The following is a 22,958-nucleotide window of genomic DNA, read 5'->3' as shown; positions in this document are numbered from 1 at the left end:
TTCTTGCCCCGTCTTACTTCTTATTAGTGATGCCACTGGGTTCCCAGATATATGCAGTTATATCAGCCCGTCCTCACAAGAAAAACGACAGTATAGGTCTAAAATTCAGCCGTCAAAAATGACCAATAGTTATGTTTATGCCATCTAGTGGCCGCAGTGATTATGACCTGCAAGTTACGCAGTTCAGATGATGTCAATATAATGTGATAATTCGCCTTATTAGGAGAAGATGGGTTGAGTGGATGGCTAGATAGTTAGATGACAAAAAGTGGACTTAGCTGCAGGAGACCACCATTCGCTTCCCATTTCCAAATGTTTTCTGTAGCAAACCGATTGTGTCACTTGGATATCAGACAACACACAGCTACAGTATAACTAGTTGGTAGGTGGAAATATTTAGTAACAGCTGGGTATTATGCTAGAACTACATTTGAACTTACAAACAGTCTGAAAACAAGGCTCTCTAAAGATAGGACACACTATTGCACAAGTTAGTTTTATAGCACTGTACAAGGTTAGTTTGGAGGAATGTATTTGTCCATTGCAGGAACCAATTCATTTGGGCTACAGCACCTGTGAATAGTGCCCAGGGTCTGATGTTGTCAGGGACGTTCAGAGAAGAGGAAGGCCAAGCTGAGGGACTTGAGCTAAGGTTCAGGTTGGTGGCACCCATCAGGTGAGGTGTTTAATGAGGCGGTCTAAGCAGACAGGCAAGGCTCCTACCTTCACACCAGGATGATTAGTGTGAACCTCCCCTAGGCGGCCAGCCAGAAGCAGGTCTAGGTGCCAAAATGGCCCTCATTATTACTCTTCAAGCAGGGAGGAGAGAGACTGTATTTTTTAATTTTTTTTTCTGCAATCTAAATGTACTACTTATAGACTGCATGGCAGGTTATTTTACTTAACTTTGGTGTGGTTGCATGGATGCCACATTTTTGCAGAGATTTTAAAAAAATACATACTGTACCCTGACAGTTAACACTTTAACACAATATAAAGAATTTTAAGAGGAAAAATAGCATTTTCATCTACCTGCCTGTCCTCACAAAAGCACATATTTCAAAGCCAACACAACACAGTCTCTAGAATGACAAACACAACAATGAAAACTGAGCCATGATGTGGTAAAATCCTTTGTTTGAAACCCTTCCCATATTTTGGTATTTTTGCTGCTAGTTAAGCTGGTTTAGCTTCTTGAGGATTTCTGTAAAAACACATGCCAAGTGAAATCTTTTCTTTACTGCCTCATAGAGTAGGATGAAGCTATATTTAACCATGGACAGGAATGTCTGGTGCTACCATAAATATGACCTTTGCAAAAATAAAATGGGAGCAACAAAAAAATAGCTTCATCATTTTAATGAAGGATTAACCTTTAAGTTTTGTTTTACTTGTGAATTTAAACTCAGAAGTGGAGTTCTGATAAAGACATGGTGATCACATGGTGATTATTAATCATTAATTATTACCACAACTATACTCACTGAATATAGAAATAAATACTATCATTGTATTATATCAAAAATAAAAGGACATTAGTAGAGTGGAGCAAACTGTGACAAAAGTTTAGAGTTCATGTAAGAATAGTTAGTTACACTATCTACTGGTGGAGCTAATCAACAGCTTCAGAACAGCTGCTTTGACCTCTGCATGGCAGTGTACTAGCTGAAAGGTCCACATGATAACAACTTTTGTATAAAGGGCCCTTGGCAGCTTGATGTATTGTGGTTGAAAGGGAAAAACACCCACTGCACATTTACAACAGAAAATGCAGCTAACGATGGTCCAGTGTTTTTCTCTTCACATTTGCAACAAAGGCTTTGAGCCCTCAACATCATATGGCACAAGCAATTAAATGTGTTTGCAAGCCACGAGTGGAAAGAAGCCTTTGACTGTAGAAGACATTTTTTACACCATGAACTATACACCATACAGAGAGACCAAAGAAAAAAGAAGGGAAAAAGTAAGGTAAGGAGAAAGAAAGACAATAAAGTCTGTTGTTTTCTGTATTTAGCTGCAATTATGAATGAAATCTGATTTCAGTCAGCTGTCAGCTTCCACCAAAATCACTGTAGTCTATGAAGTGTACATGCAGTATCCATGTCAATGGCAGAGCTTCACACTGCAAGGACCATGAATTAATCATGATCAACCTGAGATGAAGTTCAGAAAAAAGCAAGTTCCTTCAAAATGTCGAGCGTTTGGTGCTAACCAACAGTACAGCCTGTCTACAGAGCAAGCAATTAAACACAGAGACACCATCAACCATCCACCAAAACACCTCCTCACAGCATGCACACAGCTCATTAGCATGCATTGTCTGAAGCGGGATTCAATGCTCGGGTCCTGTCCTTCATTTTGAGATGTGAATGGAGCAGGGTAGGGCAGGACATGGCAGGTTAGCAGGGATGGGCTGTGGCTCTTAATGAGCTCCTTGGTGCCTTCCCACCAGCGCAGGGCTGGGTTCCCCTTACATGGCATCCTGGGAGCTCGTTAAGAGGCATTCCCTTTAAAAAAATCATCTGCCAGCAATCATCCCCTCCCTCTTTTTGTGTCTATCTTTCTAAAGTTATTATACGTCACACCTTCTGTTTCTCTTTGCCCCCCCCTCCCCCCTTCCTCTGGTTTCTCTCACTCCCTATCACACCCACCTCACATGCGCCTCTCTCCTCCTCACTCGTCTTACTACCTTTTCCCCACATCCACATCACCTGTTATTCAGGCATTTGGCTCACCGTTCAGATTCCCCTGCAGCAGAGTCAGATGGTGATAGCAGTGGCTTCCGTTGGGAGTAGATCCAGAGTCTGACATGTTTAAGAGGGATCAGAATGACAGGAAGTGGATAAGGGAAGAGAAGAGGATGAGATGCAGCATAATGTGTATACAGTATTCATCTGTAGTGCTAAGAGTAGGATGGTAGGAAAGGGTGATGGTGGAGAAAAAAGGCAACAGTGATTTAGTTGCAAATGAGAGTAAAGCAGATAATTTAGCAATGGAAGATCCTTATCCAGCAAGTTCATATGCTACTATTCTGCATTAAGGTTTTACATCCCAGAGCAAACATTTGTGCAAATAAGAAAGTAGAGTGATGTGAGTAAATCAGGAGATGTGGCCACCCTGTGTTGCATTCTTACTAATAAGTAACTGATGGCATTTCTCAGCTGTGTGCAGCCACCAGGGCTGAACTAGCTGTTGATGATCAGTAAATACAAACTGTAGGCTGGCTGCTTGTTAAACCACGATGAATTGAATTGTAACAAATCACTTTCCTCTTGGGTAAAATAATGTAATTGTTTTTTTAGTACTAAGTAATTCATTACATTTTTCAAATAACTTGCCCAACACTATGTGAGATAGCTATAAATTAATGTAGGAGATGAATTAAGAGATATCAGAGAAAACGTGAAGAGACAGGTAAGAGTAAGACGGAGAGAGGTGAGACAAGTGAGAGGAGCGGTGGAAGAGGATACAAGAGAAGAGAAATATGTAGTTAAATTAAATGCAAGTAAAGATTCTGTGGGAAAGTGCAACATGTGTCCTGTGTGATCATCACTATTCAACTATTCAAATATACAATTAGAAACAGTGCAAGTGGACTATACTCAGAGAACAAGGTACTGTACAAGGCTGTACCTACTCTGTACTGTACATTGTGTCACAGTATTTGAAGTAAACACAAGATAAATGATGTGGAAAAACAAGTATGATAATTGGGAAAGTGAGTACTTTTCTTCTGTCTCATTTGCCACAAAAACCTCATGTATTTCAAGATGTGCCTTTTTACACAGGGGTTGGCTGGCTGTTAAAACTGTGGCGCTGAACCCATGAGATGTGTGAGGGTGTTTCATGGTAAGTACAGAGGTGACCATTAACAAGTTTAGGGAAGAAAAGTGTTAATGCAACTCAGCTTTTCAGTTTGACATTCAATAACATCTCAACACCATTAATGTGAAACTGCGGGGACAAAACCAGATGATCATACAACTGACTGAAAGATCTCTAAATAAAACTGAAAATAAAAAGACATTTTCTGCTCACTCTGACTTATGCTTATAAGTTAGTGACAACTTGGTTAAGGTTAGAGAAAGAGCATGGGTAGGGTTAAAATTACTACTTTGTTAAGGTTGGGGTACCTTCGTCATCATGGTTACAATAATAATCACTTGGTTAAACCAACATTGACTGTCAGCAGGAAACATGAAACAACCATGTTAAACTCCATCGTTTTGTTTACCAAACCATCCATGCTGACCTCTTCCAAACAGACACTGCAGCTTCATAAGAACGTCAAACTACTTCCTCCCTTGTTCCGGACAAGAGTCATAATTCCTTTAGTTGTTAGAGGGCTCTCGTTTTTCTTTTGGAGGACAATCTACTTATCCCGCATGTGGTCAATATTTTTATAAAAGCAAATACAATATCTGTATAAGCAAACCCAGAATTTATTGATCAACTAATTAACCAATAGGACTTCTCACTGTTCTTAATGGGGCCACCGCTCAAAGAACGGGTTCACAATTTTTCAAGTCTGTCTTAAAACAATAGTCAGGTGCCCATATTATCATTGAAACAGGTTTTTCTTGCCATAATCATCCCTCCTTGTGAACCTATCCTTTAAGATTTACTTCACATGTTTTTGTAATGAATGTACAAAGTTCCCAGGAGTAAGGTAAGAGCAAATAGATCGGATAATAACATGCAATGATTATGTTGTGTTTGCACCTTTGAGCCACGGTTTACGTGAGCCACATGGAAACTATGGAAACATGGATATCTGTAGTACTATTTTTGCATTGATTTACTTACATGTCATATTCAGTCTGAATTTCACTGGACCCATCAGACTCCTTCAATTGGATTTATCACATAATATATTTAGACTTAAGATATGATAATCCCATTCTTCAGTTATAACCCCTTGTGTGTTGAACTTCTACTAACAAAAATCAACCGTTGTATTTTTCCCTCCTACAGCTTACTGCACAGCCAGAGTTTGAGGAAATTTCTATTTGCCTCGATTACATTTTTTTTCCCATTTTTTCCCTAATGTGTCAAGGTATTTTTGTGTAGTTTTTCCTCATGTCCTTAAACCCTTTTCAGACATGGAATACATAACATTACTGGCTTCATCAGGCTGTTAAAATGATGGTTTTTGTCATTCAGACAACATTATTCAGACCTGACATTTACGAAAAGAAACAATACTCACTCAATATTTGGCACTTGATGTGTGAGTGAGAACAGAGAGAAAGAACAGTGAGTTAAAAATGTTATAATAACAAGGAAGTAGACTTTTTGTTCATTCACAGGCTGCATCACTGGTGGATTTTAAAACTTATTTTGCTGTTGAAGCCGTGAGTATGAAGGATGCTTTTCCTCACTTCTCTTCTCTCTTATTTTCATCATTTAACATTATTAAAGAGCGAATTCTGCTGCCTGTTTCATAAAGTCTGACATACACAATCATCAAATGACATGATGTTAGGTTGCTTCTCTCTTTTAATTCCTGTTTGCTCACATGCTTTCTGTAAAATGTTTCAACAGGCATTAATATATTTTAAACTATAAAGGGGGCATGCTGATCTGATTATTACTGGGGTCATAAGAGGGTTTTCTTACCTCTTTTGGCACTGCAAGGGGAAAATAGTTGCTGCTGCTGCAGTCTTTATGTTAGCTAATTCCTCGGTATACTGTACATTTAGGAGAGACCTTTAACTTGCATACATTTACTTGTGAACAAGAATTCAGGGATTCAGTCCCCAGTATTTAGTATTAATCTAGCATTTAATGATATAATAATATATCGAAACAGCAGGCCCTGCAAAGAGTAGTTTGTTCGGCTAAACATACAATAGGCAGTGTCCTACCCTACCTGAAGGATATTTACATCAGGCACTGCAAGAATAAGGCTAAGAGAATCATTAAGAATCCCAAACACCCGGATAACTGCCTTTTCTCCCTGCTGCGGTGGGGAAGAAGGTACCGGATACACCAGGCCAGCACTGAGAGGCTCAGGAAGAGCTTCTACCCTCATGCCACTAAGATCCTAAATGAGGTCACTGCTCCCTGCCTAAGACTGCCCTCCCTCCCCCCACTCCCCCCTCCAATCATACACATATATTTATTACTATTTCCTCTATTTAAACTCTTTTTAATGCACAAATTGAAGGAACTGGTGGGATTACATTTCAATGTGATTGTAGCTTATATGATTACATGTGACAAACTCTATTGATTGATTGATTGATGTGAATATCTGAATTTGTTCAGTTTAAAGTTCTTTGCTTTCTCTTTTAGAGAAGGGGAGAAAGAATGAAAGCAAAAAGAGAGATGGAAAGAGGAAATATAAAGAAACAAGCAAAGAGACAGAGGAGAGACAGGGGTATCCACCATGCACAGAGATGATCTGTGTGTGTATATTATGATGTTTCCAAGTGGTCTCTAATGTTGGGATGGCACACCTGTTTAATGAGCCACTGATGGAGGCACTAATTGAAGTGGGCTAATTTCATGTCATCATGAACTCGTCGTATACAGCACCAAAGGAATTGGATCCATGGGCGGCTCTGGCACAGGAGGTAGAGCGGGTCGCCCACTAATTGGAAGACCGGCGGTTCGATCCCCGGCTCCTCCTGTCCGCATGTCAAAGTGTCCTTGGGCAAGATACTGAACCCCAAATTGCTCCCGAAGGCTGTGCCATCAGTCTGAGTGTGTGTGTGTGTGTGTGTGTGTGTGTGAATGAGCATCAGAACTCCTGATGAGCAGGTTGGCACCTTGCATGGCAACCTCTGCCATCAGTGTATGAATGTGTGTGTGAATGAGTGAATACTGGCATGTAGTGTAAAGCGCTTTGAGTGGTCGGAAGACTAAGAAGGTGCTTTATAAATGCAGTCCGTCCATGGAGCAGGGAATATTCCGTGATAGCCCCCAGTTTGAACTGAGGCGAGCCTGATCCCTCTATCACCTCCACACGATCACACAAGCCTCTCTGAGCCCTTGGATTTAAAACACCATCAAGCTACTGATCTTTTTATTAACATTCACATTCAGCTTGAGAGGACATTGCTTAGCATGATTACAGCAATGTTCATCTGAGCAGCCATTCCTTATAAACAAGATACATATAATAAATAGGCTTTTTATGGTCTCAGTTTTTTCTTCTTCTTTTCTTTCTTTTTTTTGTGCAGCAACACTGCTGTAATAAGCAATGTTTTGAAGCTTGGCTGAAGGTTTCAGTGGAGTGGTCTGAAGGATTGTAACGCAGCGGACAGTGGAGAGTTGTAGCTAGGGAGAAGACACAATCCTCTCACACCCCCAGTCTTTTCCATTATCCTGCTCTTTCTGGATCATATAACACAGGGCTGTGTGTGTGTGTGCGTGTGTGATTGCATGCACGTGTGTACTGTATATGCCTGTGTGCGCATTCACATCTATCTCAGAAAGTCCATGGTCATTTTTTGCTCTTCCCTCTTCTCCTCTCCCATCCTGCTCTGCTCTGTTAAAGCTTTCTTTTTATTACTGTTAATATCTGGTTTGCTCTACCAACTGAGGCAGCTGACAGGCGCATGTTTGATATTAATTTGCTGAGTGCCCCAGGTCTTGAGAGGAGGAGGAGAAGAACACAGAGGAGTGAGGTGAATGGAGTGAGATAAACAGAATCTTTTCATTCATTGACTGAAGCCACATTGTCACACCACAGTTGTTTCCCTCTCTACTCTGCACTCAGACAGTCACACACTGTTAGGTACAAAGGAAGACAGACACAAGCAGATTCACTGACATATGTACATGAAAACACACTGTCTTAAAACACGTCAGTATACACATCGAAAGAGTTATTGGTCACTGTAATTGTTTCTGCTGCGGGGAATAAGTGGAGTGACTGCGGAAATCAAGTTGAGCTCACCGGGGTTCAGGTAAGGCCCACATCCTTTGTCGATGTTGGCAACCAAGGTATTAAGTATATGTTGTGGCCTCTATTGGCTAGTACACCTGTAAGGCTTAGTAGAAATTAAATCCCCTGGATGTAACAAAAAAAGCCGGTACATCCTGTGCCTGGCATGATGCCTTTCTAGTACGATTCAAAAGTAGGTGATGGTGGACAAAATTCACAGTCCTCATTCTTTGCAAAACTGCATTCCAAAGTTCGACCAAAGCTTATATGAAGCTTCAGCAGTCTAAGTTAGGGAAATCAAATGGGTATCTTCCAAATTTAGTTATTTTAGCTCAAAATTCCCTCTTTCTGTTACTTTCCCTCTACTACAGATTACCACGGAAACACTAAGGTAAAGAAAAAATTTTGCACTAAAACTTTAACTTTGGAAGAAACCCAATTGATTTGACTAATTTAAACTGCTGAATCCTCATGTTAACATCAGTTAAACTTTAGATTGTATTTTTGCACAGAACAACGACTGTGGATTTTTTTTTTAAATTGCATTGAAGAGAAATCTTTTTACAGCCACTATGGACAGCAACAATAACTTTTTCGATGTACATATATGCATGTCAGTATTGTAGTAAGATATGCTTTAATATTGTGTATCTCCCAGTATTTATGGGAGAAGTATTTGCATTTCTTCTCACCAATGCTGCTCCCACACAATATTACATCATCATGCATGTTGATTACATGGACTCCAGCAGGGCCCTGAACAGTTGGTGGACTGTCGGCAGCATCATTCTACCTCCAAGCCTCCCTCAGTGCGGTCAAACCCTGTGTACTCTACATGTGTGTTGATAGACACTCCATGTCAGCACCCGTGCCCTGGGTCAGCACACGCGTTCTCTCTCTTACCCACCGCACAGCCGTGCGACTGTCTGCAGCCTCACAAAGCAATGGAGTAATGAGTCCCATGACAGTCCGGTGGAATAGGCTCTGAATAGGTAATGATGGAGTCTGAAGATGTTGGAAACACTGGCTGTGTCTGATCGGGGGTTATAATGTAGTCTTGGAGCATTCTTCCATCTGCTTGTCAGTGAGAGTTGTGCTGGCACAATACCTGCTATCTAAAATTTATTGTATAACACTGCATGCCTGTGTTGAAATCGTGTTCCCCACACATTGCCCATCAAATCATATTCTGATCCTTGTCCCCCGTTAATGGTCTACACATACAGTACTCCCCCCATATGCATGCTATACATGCTGCTGGGCTCATAATAGGAATGCGTACAGCAAGACAGACAGTCACTATGATGCTTTATATTCAGAGGCGGTGGAGCCCAGACAACGACTAACTGACTGGCTGGACTCAGGAGCCTTGGGACCTCAGCTGACAGTTCCTGTGTTCCATTCAAATGACTTGTGTTAATGTGCTCTTCTTTGCAGCTCCAATGATGCACCTTATTATATGTGTGTGTGTTTGGCATGTGACTTAGTGCGCCTTCCTGTCCACCTGTCTGTATGTTTCTTTGTCTGTACTCACGTATTTATGTATTTATGCTAGGAGAGAGGCTGCCTTGTAGTGCCTAAGGCGTAATTAAAGCCCGGGAGTCGAAGCAGAGGAAAAGTTCTGGGAGCTGAATCAGAAACAGCAGTGGCTGGCAGACACTGATAGACAGAAGTGGACAGTCATCTCTGTACTGTCCAGCTCCGAGGGCACTGGACCCATAATGCTATATTCCTCCATCTCATCTGCAGCACCAGACAGAGAGATAGGCCACATATTGCAATTTATGTCTTATCTCATCATCATCGTTCTTCTGTCTTGTTTTACTGCCCTTGAGATTTTACCCTTGTCATCCAACTGGTAATCAGAGTTTGTCATCCGACTGATAATTAGAGTTACATTTATTACTGTACAATCACATGTCTGTGATTAGCTGCTGCGTGGAACTGCTGTGAACTCTAAAATAACTGAATGGCTTTCTGTCTCTCATTTTAGTTAGTCTACTCTGTTACCTTTGGATTACTTTGCCTGTATTTCTGTAGGCCTATCTATCGATTAAAGAGAAAGTAACAATGTAGTTCATTATTACATAAAATCCTAGGCGAAATGTCACCTTAGTGATACATTCAGTGAGGTGGACTGGAAAGAAAACACAATTATTGGATGTGCCATCGCGCTCAACTCGTAAATTCTCACTCAAGTCATGTTGCTTGTTTTGGAGTGAACCAAATCTGAACTCTTTGAAAATACAGTTTTTTTGTAGAAACAGTCTGAAATTCAGGGTTTTCTCCTTTCTACAAAAAAATTTCTAGAAAAAAAAACCCCCAGGTGACTGACTCGATAAGTCACACATTTTTACAACACTCTCTACAATTGCAACATTATGAATTATCTGACGGTTATGTATCTATGTATTATGTATGAAATTATAGCTGTAGATTTTTTTTTTTATTGAATTATGTTTCTCACACACAGAAACATGCTGCTATCAAGCTCACCAAGTGTATAAACACCTGCTGTAGTGGGAAATGCTGAACAGAGGAGCTGGGTAGATGAATAAAACGGTTGTTCATCATCAAGAAAAAGCTCCAACCACGTACACGCTTCTTAAACCACTGTGTCTCATTTTTATTTCCACATGTATTAAATGCATTATTAAAACACTTCCTAGATGCACTTTGCCTCTTCCTACATTAGTTTCTGTGGAGGTCATGAGCTTCTCATACGCGGAGTTTAATCAGGACACCAACATAGACCCGCGAGAAACCTGAACACCGCAATGAGGTTTTTCAGCTTATGTCAGCATGCTCAACAAAAGGTATGGTGAGCGAAGAAAAGGAGGAGAAAAATGGTGAAGGAATGCATAAAAACCTACTAAGAGCCTGTCACCCATTAATCTTATGACTTCTTTCCCAATCGAGTGGCTGCAGAATGGTTGCAGGGGGCCTTAACCCTTCCTCCCCATCTGTTAAAAGCCTGTCTGGTATGGTGGGATGGATGTGAGTGGCAATGTGGCTGTGTGAGAGTGAGTATGTGTGCATGGAGGTAAATATGCACATGCATGTGTAGTGTTTCTATCTGTCTTTGGTGGGGTTGCGAGGGCCAGCTGGTAAGGGGATGAAGATTGCCCCCCAACACACTGTGCAGGGACTCATCCTGTCACCTCACGCTATTGATCAAGGATAACAGAGGCGGGGAGCTCGCTAACTGGATAAGTTCACTGTGCAAGGTCTTAACACCACAGTAGGCATGGGGTACGCAGTTTATGCTATTTGCTTATAGGCTCACGCACACAAACTGATGTTCTTTATCTGCTGCCCCCACTCTCTCTGTAACTGTCTCCAGCTCGCTCTCCCACACACATACACACTCTTTCATGCTCACTCCCTCAGCCTGAACTTGAGAATACGGACATTTTTCATTGTCAGGAACCTGCTTGAGGAAAAACACCAATGGTAAGGTCTGCTGATTTCAGCAGGATAGGGATTTAAACATCATACCTGCATAGCATTGTTAGTGTGAGAGCTTCTTTACTCTACTTGATAAAGTCATCCATAAAAATGTAATTATTCTTTTTCTGGGTTGTGGCAGCTGATGTTAGGCTCTAGTGGTGAAGATATCAAAAGGGCAGTGGAGCCCAAATCCCTGCAGCGCTTTAACTGACTGGGGATAAAGCAAATTGGCCCTGGTATACTTGTAGAAAAGACTTGGGTCAAATACAGGCAGTAACCATCACAGCTGAATGGCAGAGTCAATGCGAACATGTGTTAAGATACACTTCCTCTGTGGCCACTTGATACCTCTCTGTCTTTGCTGGTGATAATTAAATATTATTGTTTATCGAATTTCAGTGGATTTGTATTGTATGTATGATCATATTGTGTTATACTCTTATCAAATTCTGTTGCCTGGACTAATTATTTTTCATAAAATATTATTAAAAACTAACAAAATAAGAAAAAAAGTACATTTTTTTTTTGTTTTAAACCTTTATGAAGGGTTTTATAGTGGGAACAAATTAACTGCACTGAAGATCTATTGAATTAAAAAAAGATTGTGTGTAATAATTTTAAGTGATTTTGTATAAATGTGATTTATGTCAACATTTGTAAATTTTCTTTTTCTTTTCTTTAATACCATTATTTTTTTTATTTCAACCATATCATTCAGCCCTTTAAATCATCCTTTCAGACATGTATGGGTGATGCTCTTCATCAATATTTTTACCAGACTAATGTCTATGGACAAAAAAACAACTGCTCATGTTTGTTTGACTGTAAACTAATGATTTGAAGTTTTCTACATGATTGCAGCTTTACTTTTAAATAATTTATGCTTTCTGGTGCTCCACTCATTTAGTAGCATTTTCAAGAGCAAACTGAATGAGTTATTACTTTGCAATTCTCTACCACCTCTGCCCAGTGCAGTGATCCCTTAGCACACCTCTTGTTAGTTGAACCTTTGTGCATGAGTGCTGACCTTCCTATGAGTATAAGGGGAAAGAGGGGCCAGAGACATTATCCAAATGTCTCCTCTGGATTTGCAGTCATGATGTGTCTTAATCAGCTTGTTAATCTCGAGGCAAAAGGATTTGCACAGTTGTCTTTCCTCTGTGAGTTATCCTGCTCTGCAAAGTTTGAATACTTGATTTTATCCTCTTCATTGTGAGAGAAAAAAACCCTTCACAATTACTTACACATGCCCTTTCCTGGGCCCAGTCTGAGGAGAGTTCTGTTCCTTAACCTTTATCCAGTGATATATGAGCTTAGAGGAGTGGCTGCAGGCCTGTGCATCCATAATGTCAGAGAGGAGTCCAGTATGGCACAGGAGGTGGGAAATAGCCGTGAACGGCACTGTTATATTTTCAATTTGGTTTAAATTATTAAAAGACATTTTTAGATGTGCAGTATCTAACTCTACTTGTAACATTTCATTTCTAGACGGCAAACAAGTCTGATTCCATGTAGCTTTATCACAACCAACTGGCACAACCATGTCCTGATTGCTCAACACTGGCACCCTTTTGACATGAAGCATGATTATCTATATGTATTAGTAGGGGTTTTTATTTATATTATACTTGTACCTTTATACAGTCCTTCTGCAACAAGAAGAGAGTATTGTATTCCTTACACTAACTAAATAATGTCTATATTTACCACATTTCCTGACTTGCACTGTGTTCCATATCTACAATGATTGTTTTGTCATATTCTTAAAGATGCATGTGCAGATACCGTCTTGAAATTTGTGTTTTTCTCTGAGATACATAACTACTCACCTACCAGGCAAGTATATAGCCACGGCTATAATAGAGGCTTATCATTTGGAGGCAATTTCACACCATTCCGCCCCTAATTGAACAGTCTGTTTGTTACACTTCCATTTTCCCCTCTCCACCCTCTCGGCAAGCCTGTGGGACAGGCCTGAGAAATGACACTCTTTGCGTCTCATTGAGCATCCTCAAGCTCAAACAAAGCTCACAGAGCTGCACACAGGAGCCACACATGGCCGCCTTGACTCACTGCTTCTACTTTGTCTGCTTGTGAGGGAACGCGGCAGACAAAGGGAGGGACAGGAAAAGGGAGGAGAATCTTTTTACATCGGTTGTCAAGGCCATTTTGCTACATGGTATCTTTGCAAATGTGATTTTGGTGAAATTCATTGTGTGTTAAAAAATAGACAAAATAATAAGACGTGTACCATCCTCCCACTATCTGTCCTTTCTGTGTGTCTCGTTAACGGTTAGTATCTCTATTTCAGAGAAAAGATATTCCCAAATGTATCAATGACTAGATTGCGTGAGTCATGAAGCTGTGGTCAGTGACCTCTTGTTCGTTAATCCTCATTAACACTCCTCTAATTGGGAGATGGCTGAATATTCATCAGCTTGAGAGGAGAGAGGCAGGAAGTCACAAAAATACTTAATTGGGCTACTGATTGGCCAGTGCTAATTGAAGACGAGCACAGAGAGAGCCAAGAAGTGGGAAAAAGTGGAGCACAGGGAGGCATGAAGGGAAACAGGGGGCTGCTGCTGATGGGAACGGCACGACACTTCTGTATAGTGTGAGATGTTGTTCCAATTAAAGCCACTGAGGATCTGTCTTTCTGTTTGCCTCTCGCTCTCACTATGTCCTTCTGCTTGTTAATTACTGGTGGGAGTTTTGAACAATCTGCTTCTGAAAACGAACTGTCTGCTATTTTCTTTTGTAAAAAAAAAAAAAAAAAATCTAACAGATTTATTGGAGATATGCTTTTGGTGGCTGTGGAGATAAAAAAAATATATACTAATGTTTGTTAAAACTTTCTCATTCACCCTGTAACGGGGGCTGCAACTGAGAGGTGATGATGCTAATTATGATGATGACGAAAAGAAGGAGGCAGTTGCTGATGATGACAAGGACAATCTACTCAGATTGCCCTGCGTTTGTTCACGACTGAAACAAATTGTTTATTTAAAGATTACTCAACACAGAAAGTCATATTCCCTCCTGTCAGACTTTCTCTGAGTGTGCCCATTGTTTCTGAACTTCAACTGTAAAACAGTATAAAAGAGAAAGCAAAAGACATCCTGGACTATAATTACATTGCAAAACAGCTGTGTGTGTTGTGTGTGTCTGAATCAAAGTTTTAATTAGCAGCCAATGGATTACTTCTGAAATTTAAAATAACAGATAAAGCTAAAAAGCTGGAGTTTAAAGGCCTCTTGCAAATGTTAACCTCTCTTCAGATATCTTTCGTGGCTGCCCAGTAGAAACCATGTATCTCAAAGTACAAAATGCTCTTTTAAACCTGCATTAACTGTTACAGTAGTTAGTCTATTTACACATTCAGCAGATACGGACCAACATTAGCATTCATTTTGAGTTGTGTATCTTGCCACCTGGGGAATGTAAGTCTATTATTGATTCTCTTTTATGCCCTCTTTTCAGTCTCCCAACTCCTGCAGGAAATATCTGGCTCTTGAGCAGCTAAATGCTCTACTATGGTCACCAGATAGTTGCCATTTGGTGCTGGGCAAGCAGTGCATTTTTAGAACTATTTACCAAAAGCAGCTGCCTGAGGGCAGTGAGACAGAAACAAAATAGTAATACGTTTTCAGCAGTGAGCAGAAAGATGCTATAGCTACAGCTCTGTAGAGCTGAGGGGAACTGCAGAGTCGGATGATAATTCTCTGTGGACTCCTACAAGTAGTCATGTGATTCATTGTTAGCATAAAAATATTGATTATAGTCGCTTTAAGAGTTGAGAAAAGGCCTAAAAAAATCCTTGGCTTATATAAAAATTGATTGCCATGAAGCTAATACAACACTGCTTACTCCTTATCTAATGAAATGTTAACAAGGGTCCTGGTTGGCTAGCACAAAAAATGTCATGCTTGTCATGCCAATAACATGCATTTAATATTCTGTACATATATGTATGACTATGTAGATGAAAAATACAGTTGCTACAAATCTGCCACTCACATCCCTACAAAGTAGGTTTGCTGCAGTGTTACCAGTCTATTTTTATGCCTGTTAGCAGTACACCATCATCAGTCTTTACCACCATCTGTTGACAGAGCAAAGACGGTGCCAATTATACAAAAGTCACTATGGTTAATGGCACGATAAGATGACAAAGATAAAAATTAGACCTTAAGATTTGATGATTAAGAAACCACAGCTTGGATGGAAACGCACAAGCAGCAAGACTTGTTTTATCCCTGCCACTTGTTTTTTTTAATCCTACCAATCTCCATGTCTATCTGCAGTATGTTCACTGATAACCTTAAGAAACTTGCCAACTTCCAATGGTCCTTTTCCATCTGCTCTGGGTGTCATGAAAGACCTTTCCAACAACCTACCATTTCTAATAATAATCCTGTCGGCGTCTTTATTCCAACTTGTCCCATTCCTCCCTTCCTCCTTCCAGCCAACCCACCCACATTTTCACCTCAACCCTTCCCCTCTTCTGTCTCTCCATCTCTCAGTCTCTCCACCTCCTTCAACAACTCCCTCTCTTCGTTCCTCCCCAATCCTTCGGTTCCCCCTCTTCTTGTTTCAGTAGTTGTCTGGTATATGATGAAGTACACATATTGAGAGACTCTGGTTCCCATCTTCATTTCCCTTTATCTCCCCCGCTTGGAGTGTCATTGTTATTAATGCAGGCTCAGGGTCCACAAAAGGGAGAGAGACACACAGACACAGGGAGAGAGAGAGAGAGAAGAAGGACTTGATAGAGAGAGAGAAGTGGCACATAGACTTCCAGCAGCAGTAAATACACAAGTAGGAGTATGAGAGAAAGAAGAGGTGTGTCACAGTGTGATTTATTACACTGGTTTCATTAGGCAGCAAACAAAAGGTCAGGGAACCTTAAGGTGGGCCTGGGTGTATGATGGAAAATGCAAACAGTCCTAAGTATTCTTAGATACAATTAACCTTTTCCTTCTCTCAGTGCTCCTCTCTCTGCCTCTCTTTTCCTTTCTCTCACTCTGCAGCCCAGGTGCTGCAGGTTTCACTGACTGGAGCTGTCAGCAGCTGCTGTTCCCTGACACTTATTAGGCTGTAATCTTACGGTTTTTGATTTCTCTCTTCTTCTTTTTTTCATTTCTACCATTCTCTCTCGTTCAACGACTGGACTTGGCACTGTGAAGTGACCTGTGCTTTGGCATGGAATATTTTTTTATGCTAATTCTGTCAACACAACAAGACCAATTTCAAAACTCCTGTAAAGTCTTGCAAAGTGTAACTTTTACATTTGCCAATGTCAGGACTGTATGGACTGTGTTATTGAAGGTTTGCGTTTCAACTCAAATGTCAAAGCTTTTGATTGTTTTCAAAAATAAATTCAGATGAGTGGGCCTCTTGTTTTGTGTAACTTGACATGAATGTGCTCTTTGGAAACGGTGCCATGACACTGGTAAGTGCAATACTCATTGCTCTAAAACATTAAACTCTTTCTGTGTATTTTTTCATTTTATATTTTCACCTAAGAGTAGTGACTCAATTTTTAGTTTATTCAAAAGGAACCAAAACCAAACTACCACTCGAGATTTACAAATTATTTATACAAGCTAAAAAACTTAAATGGTGAGTGTCTCTTCACCTTCAGCCTTTTTGAAGACAGGCACGTGTGCTCTTTATCAGACTTTAACTGGAATACTTCTATTTGCATAAAAGATTGCAAAAGTGTCCTCCTGTCCTCATGCAAAAAAAGGTGTTTTGAAAATTTAAATTATATAAGTGATTGAAGTCTATTTAACGAGTGTGAACGCACTGATAGAGAATTTCTAGGACTTGCTCTAACTTAACTTTCAAACTACTCTTCAACAGTACACAGGCAACCTTGAAGTTTGGAATTCAAGATGGAGTCCTCCTCAGTATCCAATCCTCCCCAGAGGCTGAGTAACAAGTTAAAGGCCTCGTAATAGATCTCAACTGGAGAAGTCACACGCCTGCATGAACAGTTACAGGCTGAAATAGCCGCAGGGCAGTAAACAGGCGGAAGGGCATGTATTGGTCCCATTCAGATATGTCAGCCAGACTTTGTGTTTCATGTGAAACTCTTTTTAAATACTTGGACACTTTATTTATTGAGGTGGAGGCAACCAGGATTTTATGATATACATGTAGGGCAAACAATCAAGGCTTCAAGGTTATCACATTTCATTTCAGTGCATTTTAGTGCACTTGGCATTTTATGTTGATAAGACAGTTGGTGAGGACAGGGTGGTTTATGGATGGTTATGATAGAGAGACACAGTTGAGCGTTTTTGGCAAAGCAGTGGAAGTAGTGGTTATGGCACCTAATAATTTGTTCAAGTGGCAGCGGAGAGACTTCAGAGTGGACCACATGTTGGATTTTGTGGTTAAAATCATAAATGACAGGCACAGTTTGAGCAATGCTTTTGTCATTTCCCTGCATAACAGAATCTCATGAAAAAAAAAGTTGAAACAGACAAACTGTGTGTAGATAAATATATGTATTAAAAAAGAATTTCCCCACCCATTTGTCGCAAAAAACATTTTTGGTTTCAAGAAACACAGAAGTTAGCTTATTATTCTCATGTCTGAGAAACCAGGAGACAAACAATTTGATGAGAGTTAGATATCAAGTCCAAGTATCTTTATTATCATTGTATAAAACAATGAAACATCTCCCTGAGCCATATAGTGCAAAATATAAGATAAAAGTGGTAATAAAATAGAACAGAATATAATAAACAGTTATTAAGAATAAAATAGATATTAAGAAGACAGTCTACACTTATTAACACAGTAAAATAGAATAAAACAGTTATCAGGAATAAAATAAGTATAAAAATAGGTGCACGTATTTACACACACAGTTGTCAGTAATAGTTTCCAGTGCAAATTATTCAAGTGCAAAGTAGTTGTGCAAACATGATTCAGAGTTCAGTGATCTTGTTGGGGAGGGGGGGCAGGGGGGAGGAGGGTTGGGACGGGACAGTATGAAGGGGGTGTGTGGGCTGGGGAGTTTTGTTTAGCAGCCTGACTGCTGGGGGGAAAAAACTGTCCATCATTCTGGTAGTCCTTGCTCGAAATATCTGTCAAGAATATAAAAATACTCTGATGTATAAAACCAGAGTGAAGTTAGTGTCTTTTTTACATGTCCTTGTTTCACCTATTTTATTATGAAGACGTTATACACATTTCATAAATTTCACAACCAGGCTAGAAACAGCGCACATTACATGAAATTAAATGGCTTTATTACTATTAACTGACAGCAGACAGCTTCCTGGATGAAGAAAAGAACATTCCTGAATGTTTTACATGCCTTCAATACCAATATTCACCCTCTAGCAGTGATTTATTGGTTGCTATGGCAACTCTTGTGTTAATCAGTGAGCTAATCAGTGCTGTGTTATCTATGCTCACTCCCTTGTTGAAAAAGTGAAGCTGTAACTGTTGTATAAAAGCTATAATACAACTGACAGCATTTACTGTTTGTGGATAATTAATGATGCAAACTGTCTGCACTTCAAACTTATTGATCACTGTCTGGAGGACATTATGAATTGTTGATGGAAGTTACCAGAGAACAATGATTTGAATCTGAGCACATAAAACGGAGTTTGTGATGACATTTTAGCCTTGTTGATAGTAAGCAGCAAAACAAGAAAATCACAGGTGATTTTGAGGATTGTGTTTTTACATGTAATGTTTGGAAACTAAACCCTGAACATAACCAAGATGGACATTATGTACAAGTCCATAATCAATGATGTTGTAAGGGCCAAAGGTGTGGGCTTTTGTATTGCGATCACTCCAGCTGTCTGAGTTGATGCAAAAATAATGCCCACTTCTCCCTCTTCTCTCTTACAAGGCATTAAAAAACAGTAGCCACTAAAAACTGCAACACCTTGAGTGTCTTAAGAGTCTACAGCCATGCTAGCAGCTCTGTGAGACAATACTTTAGCACAGTGGTGCTTTTAGGTAAATGTTAACGTCAGCATGCTAACATGCTTACAATGACAATGCAAACATGCTGATGTTTAGCAGGTATAGTGTTTACCATGGTCTTCATCTAACTTTTGTGTGCTAGCGTGCTAAAATTTGCAAATTTAATTGAAATCCATCCAATATCTGTTGAGACATTTCACAAAAAACTCAAATCTCAACCACATGGTCATTAAGTCTTTAAAGGATAAGGCTGGCGATTATCTATATTTTTCTTGCATCTATACTGTAGTGTATTGAAGTTCTTTGAGAAATTTATAATGTAGTACAACATCAAGCGGTTATGATATAGCTATAGCAAAATAAGCTAGCAAAGCTCTGTAAACAGAACCGCATTCCTGCGCATGTGCAGCGGTGTCTGCTGCAAGAAACTTCTTTCCAGAGAGTGACAATCTTATCAGCGTCATTAGTCTTTGGAGCAGTTTCTAAACAAACTACCGTAATCATTCTCTTCGAAGTGAAGGAACATCACCCAGTGCAACAGTGTGGCTCACTGATGTGGTTTTAATAGTTTTTGGACAACAATTCAGGTCTATGGCACAGATGAATACAATATATCAGGCTTTAGATACACACACAATACTTGTAAGTAGGATGAGTTCATTGTTGGTTTGGCTCTGCAAATGAGATTTGTTGACAATAAGAAAAATATAGACAATCGCCAACCATATCATTTAATACACTGTACATCATCAATGTCTGTGCAAAGTTTTGTGCCAGTAATAGATGTTGAGGTATTTCACAGGATAAGTGAGAACTCTAGTGCTACCTGCTGGTAGCGCTAGAGGAAAAGTCATAGGATCACCAAAGTCATTAGGATTTATCCTCTGGAGGCTATGAATATCTAAACATAATTCCATGGCAATCTAGTTGTTGAGATATTTTAGTCTGGACCAGAGGGGTGGACACACCCACCCGACAACAGACTGACAGATCGACATTGTCATTAATAGAGCCATGCTGCTAGCATAGATCAAAACATGCTACCTTGAATTAATAAGCAACACCATGCAAGGGTTAAATTTTAACATCTAAAACTGGACAAAATGTAATAATTGGATGGGCTTCATAAAAAAAACAACAACGTGCACATAATATACAGTATAGGCAACCAGACTATTGCATTTCCCATTATTCATGAACAAAGTACTGGTAATGTGCAGATTTCCCAATGATCTAGGACCCTCCAACTCTAAAACACATTGTGTTGAACTCCGAACTGCAGAAAGCCTGCAGGTTTACTGGGTTATTGATGGTTTTAAATGTCCTGCTGTGAGGCTCTTCTCTGGAAGCAGATGCTGAGGTAACCGCTAACTGGCCGCTTAGATGAACATGTGTGCTAGGCAGCCTCTAAAGCACCGCACTGATATCATAACACCACCTGTTCTCTCCAGATCCTAAAGAAGCAGAGTGAGCGTGTCTGTCATACCCTCTCCCACCTCTCTGATTCACTCGCAATCCTTCACTCTTCCCACTCCAACCATTGCAACCCACCACTTCCCTTTCTGTACTTAATGGGAAACTGGTATTTTTCAACTTGGACCATATTTTTTCATCATTTTGTGTCTAACTGACTAATGGGGACAACAATTTTTGAAATTGGTCCAATACTGAGCAAGATCGCTTCCGCCGGCAGCTGCGAAACGGGCTGCAATGTAATCCGGCAGGGCAATAGCTCCCCGTCAATGTACGTCCACTAAAAAGTGCTTGTTTTTGCCACTGACAGGCTCAGATTGTTATTATAAGTGTCTGACAACAATATGGAAAAGACCATACAGAAAAGTAAAATGTTTTTTTTTTTACCTTTCACTTGATCCGGTTCGTTTGTTATTGTTTCTAACCAAGTCCCGCTCAAGGAGAAGTCTCATTCTGAAATCTCACGAGAGTTGAATTGTCAAAATCAGCCAAATTTTCAGCCAAGAAAGAGTTGAATAGAGGAGTGCCGGTAGGAGTTTGTTGTGTTGGAGTATAGAAAGCATAGCTTAGTGTTATCTAAAAGATTTTCAAAGTCATGGCTAAAAAGTGAAGTAGAGCTACGGCATTGTCCATGCTTAATGATTAAATCCAAATGCCAAACATTGTTTTTTCTCTGTTGTTTACTGCTGTGTGAAAGGCATATTGAAGGTCACTGTGTAAAATCTGGCACAACTTGCATTATTGGAAATGTGTATGAACAGAACTTGAGTTTTTTTCATACAGTATGAATTCCACACAAAAGTATTATGATCTTTGCTACTTGCAGACTTGATACGGTACAAAAACAACAAAGACAAGAGCAGGCTCAGTCATTTATATTATATATAGAATAGTGGTAATATAAGTAAGTAGGTACGGTATTGCAGATAAATTATGAGACAGAGCAGTCCCATGTAAAATGACAGAATATCAACCTCTTTTTTGTTATTGTTCAAATGTGACTGGTGAAAGTCTATCTTCCTCTTGCACAGTATGCATATCTGTGTTTATTTGTGTGGCAGCAACAGTGACTAGTCAGCGATAGGGTGACAGATGGGAGTGTGCCCATCTGCGTTTTTGTAAATGCACAAATGTGTGTGTATTTGTGTCTGAAGCAGTGCAGTGAAGTGCTAGGTGACCTTTCGGGTGGTGTAGAGGTGGCATCACTGTGACAGTGTGACAGAGCGGGCCTCAGCCTTTCTGTAATGGATGAGCACTCTCAAGGTGAACACCTCTCCTTCCTCTCTTTTCTCTCCCCCCTTCATCCCACGTGTCCTCTTTTCCACTGAGACTGAGGCTGTGTGTGGCCCATCTCCTTTGGTTGTTTTTGACCCAGTGAATGTGAGTGATTGTTTCCTGTTTCTTGGTATTTGCTGTTACGGTATGTATTATTTTCAGAAACCATCAGGTAACTTTTAAAGTTAACAAATGACAGTCTGTACTGTCTGACAAAAACTTTCATTAGAAAATGAAACAGAAGACTCACACTTGCTACAGTGACTGCTTCATTATCAGTTACACTCAACTACTACCTATCCTGTTATATCCCATTAAGCTCATCCTGTCAATTGAATTTCTGTAGTGTTCCTACAGTCTAGCTGACACTGCCCTTTCAAAGAGGGGATATATGATAATGATGTTGAAAAAGCACACACTAATCCCTCAGAGAGTGGAGGAGGGGATGGGGGTTTGCGGGGTGTACAATCTGTTCGTGTTATTGATCTGAGCAGAGGGGACACGCATGGTGGGTCACAGCAACATACTTGCATGATATTGATGGGTGGGCAAGCAGCCGGCCACCCACATCTCTGAGAGATGGACCCTGCTGTTCGTCCTTTAGATCGAACAGACTGTAGGAGACAGTATTCCTCTGGTGTGGAAACACAGGCAATCGGAGTGGGCAGTTCTGTTAAAAGGTATGATGATTGACAGTATGATTGACATACCTCACACCTCAAATAACCCTAACCTAATTTCTTAGCTTCATTCCATCGAGCTCATCTGCTTTCTAGTGCAAGTGAACACAAAAAGTGGATTTTTTTGTAGCTAAAACATTACAAACACTTATTAATAAATCAAAAACCACCTCAGTCAAGTCCAAGTCAATTTTGAAAATGTGTGCATTCTCTCATCAATGCTTGCG

The 22,958-nt window shown here is 40.1% G+C and overlaps 1 protein-coding gene across 2 annotated transcripts in view; it reads right to left on the bottom strand.

Annotated features, from left to right (window-relative positions):
- The window catches only part of LOC121890715 (neurexophilin-4), a 75,370-nt gene extending 54,165 nt beyond the window's left edge, over positions 1 to 21,205 (bottom strand). For both annotated transcript variants that reach the window (XM_042403223.1, XM_042403235.1), the window contains exons 1-2: positions 21,164 to 21,205; positions 2,736 to 2,804 (exon numbers count right to left, since the gene is read on the bottom strand). The gene's annotated coding sequence lies outside the window, so the exon portion shown is untranslated. The remainder of the gene's footprint in view (positions 1 to 2,735; positions 2,805 to 21,163) is intronic.
- Positions 21,206 to 22,958: the final 1,753 nt, after the last annotated feature.

This window comes from Thunnus maccoyii, chromosome 3 (assembly GCF_910596095.1).
Source record: "Thunnus maccoyii chromosome 3, fThuMac1.1, whole genome shotgun sequence".
Taxonomy (NCBI): domain Eukaryota; kingdom Metazoa; phylum Chordata; class Actinopteri; order Scombriformes; family Scombridae; genus Thunnus; species Thunnus maccoyii.
This window is presented reverse-complemented; position numbering and strand designations above follow the sequence as displayed.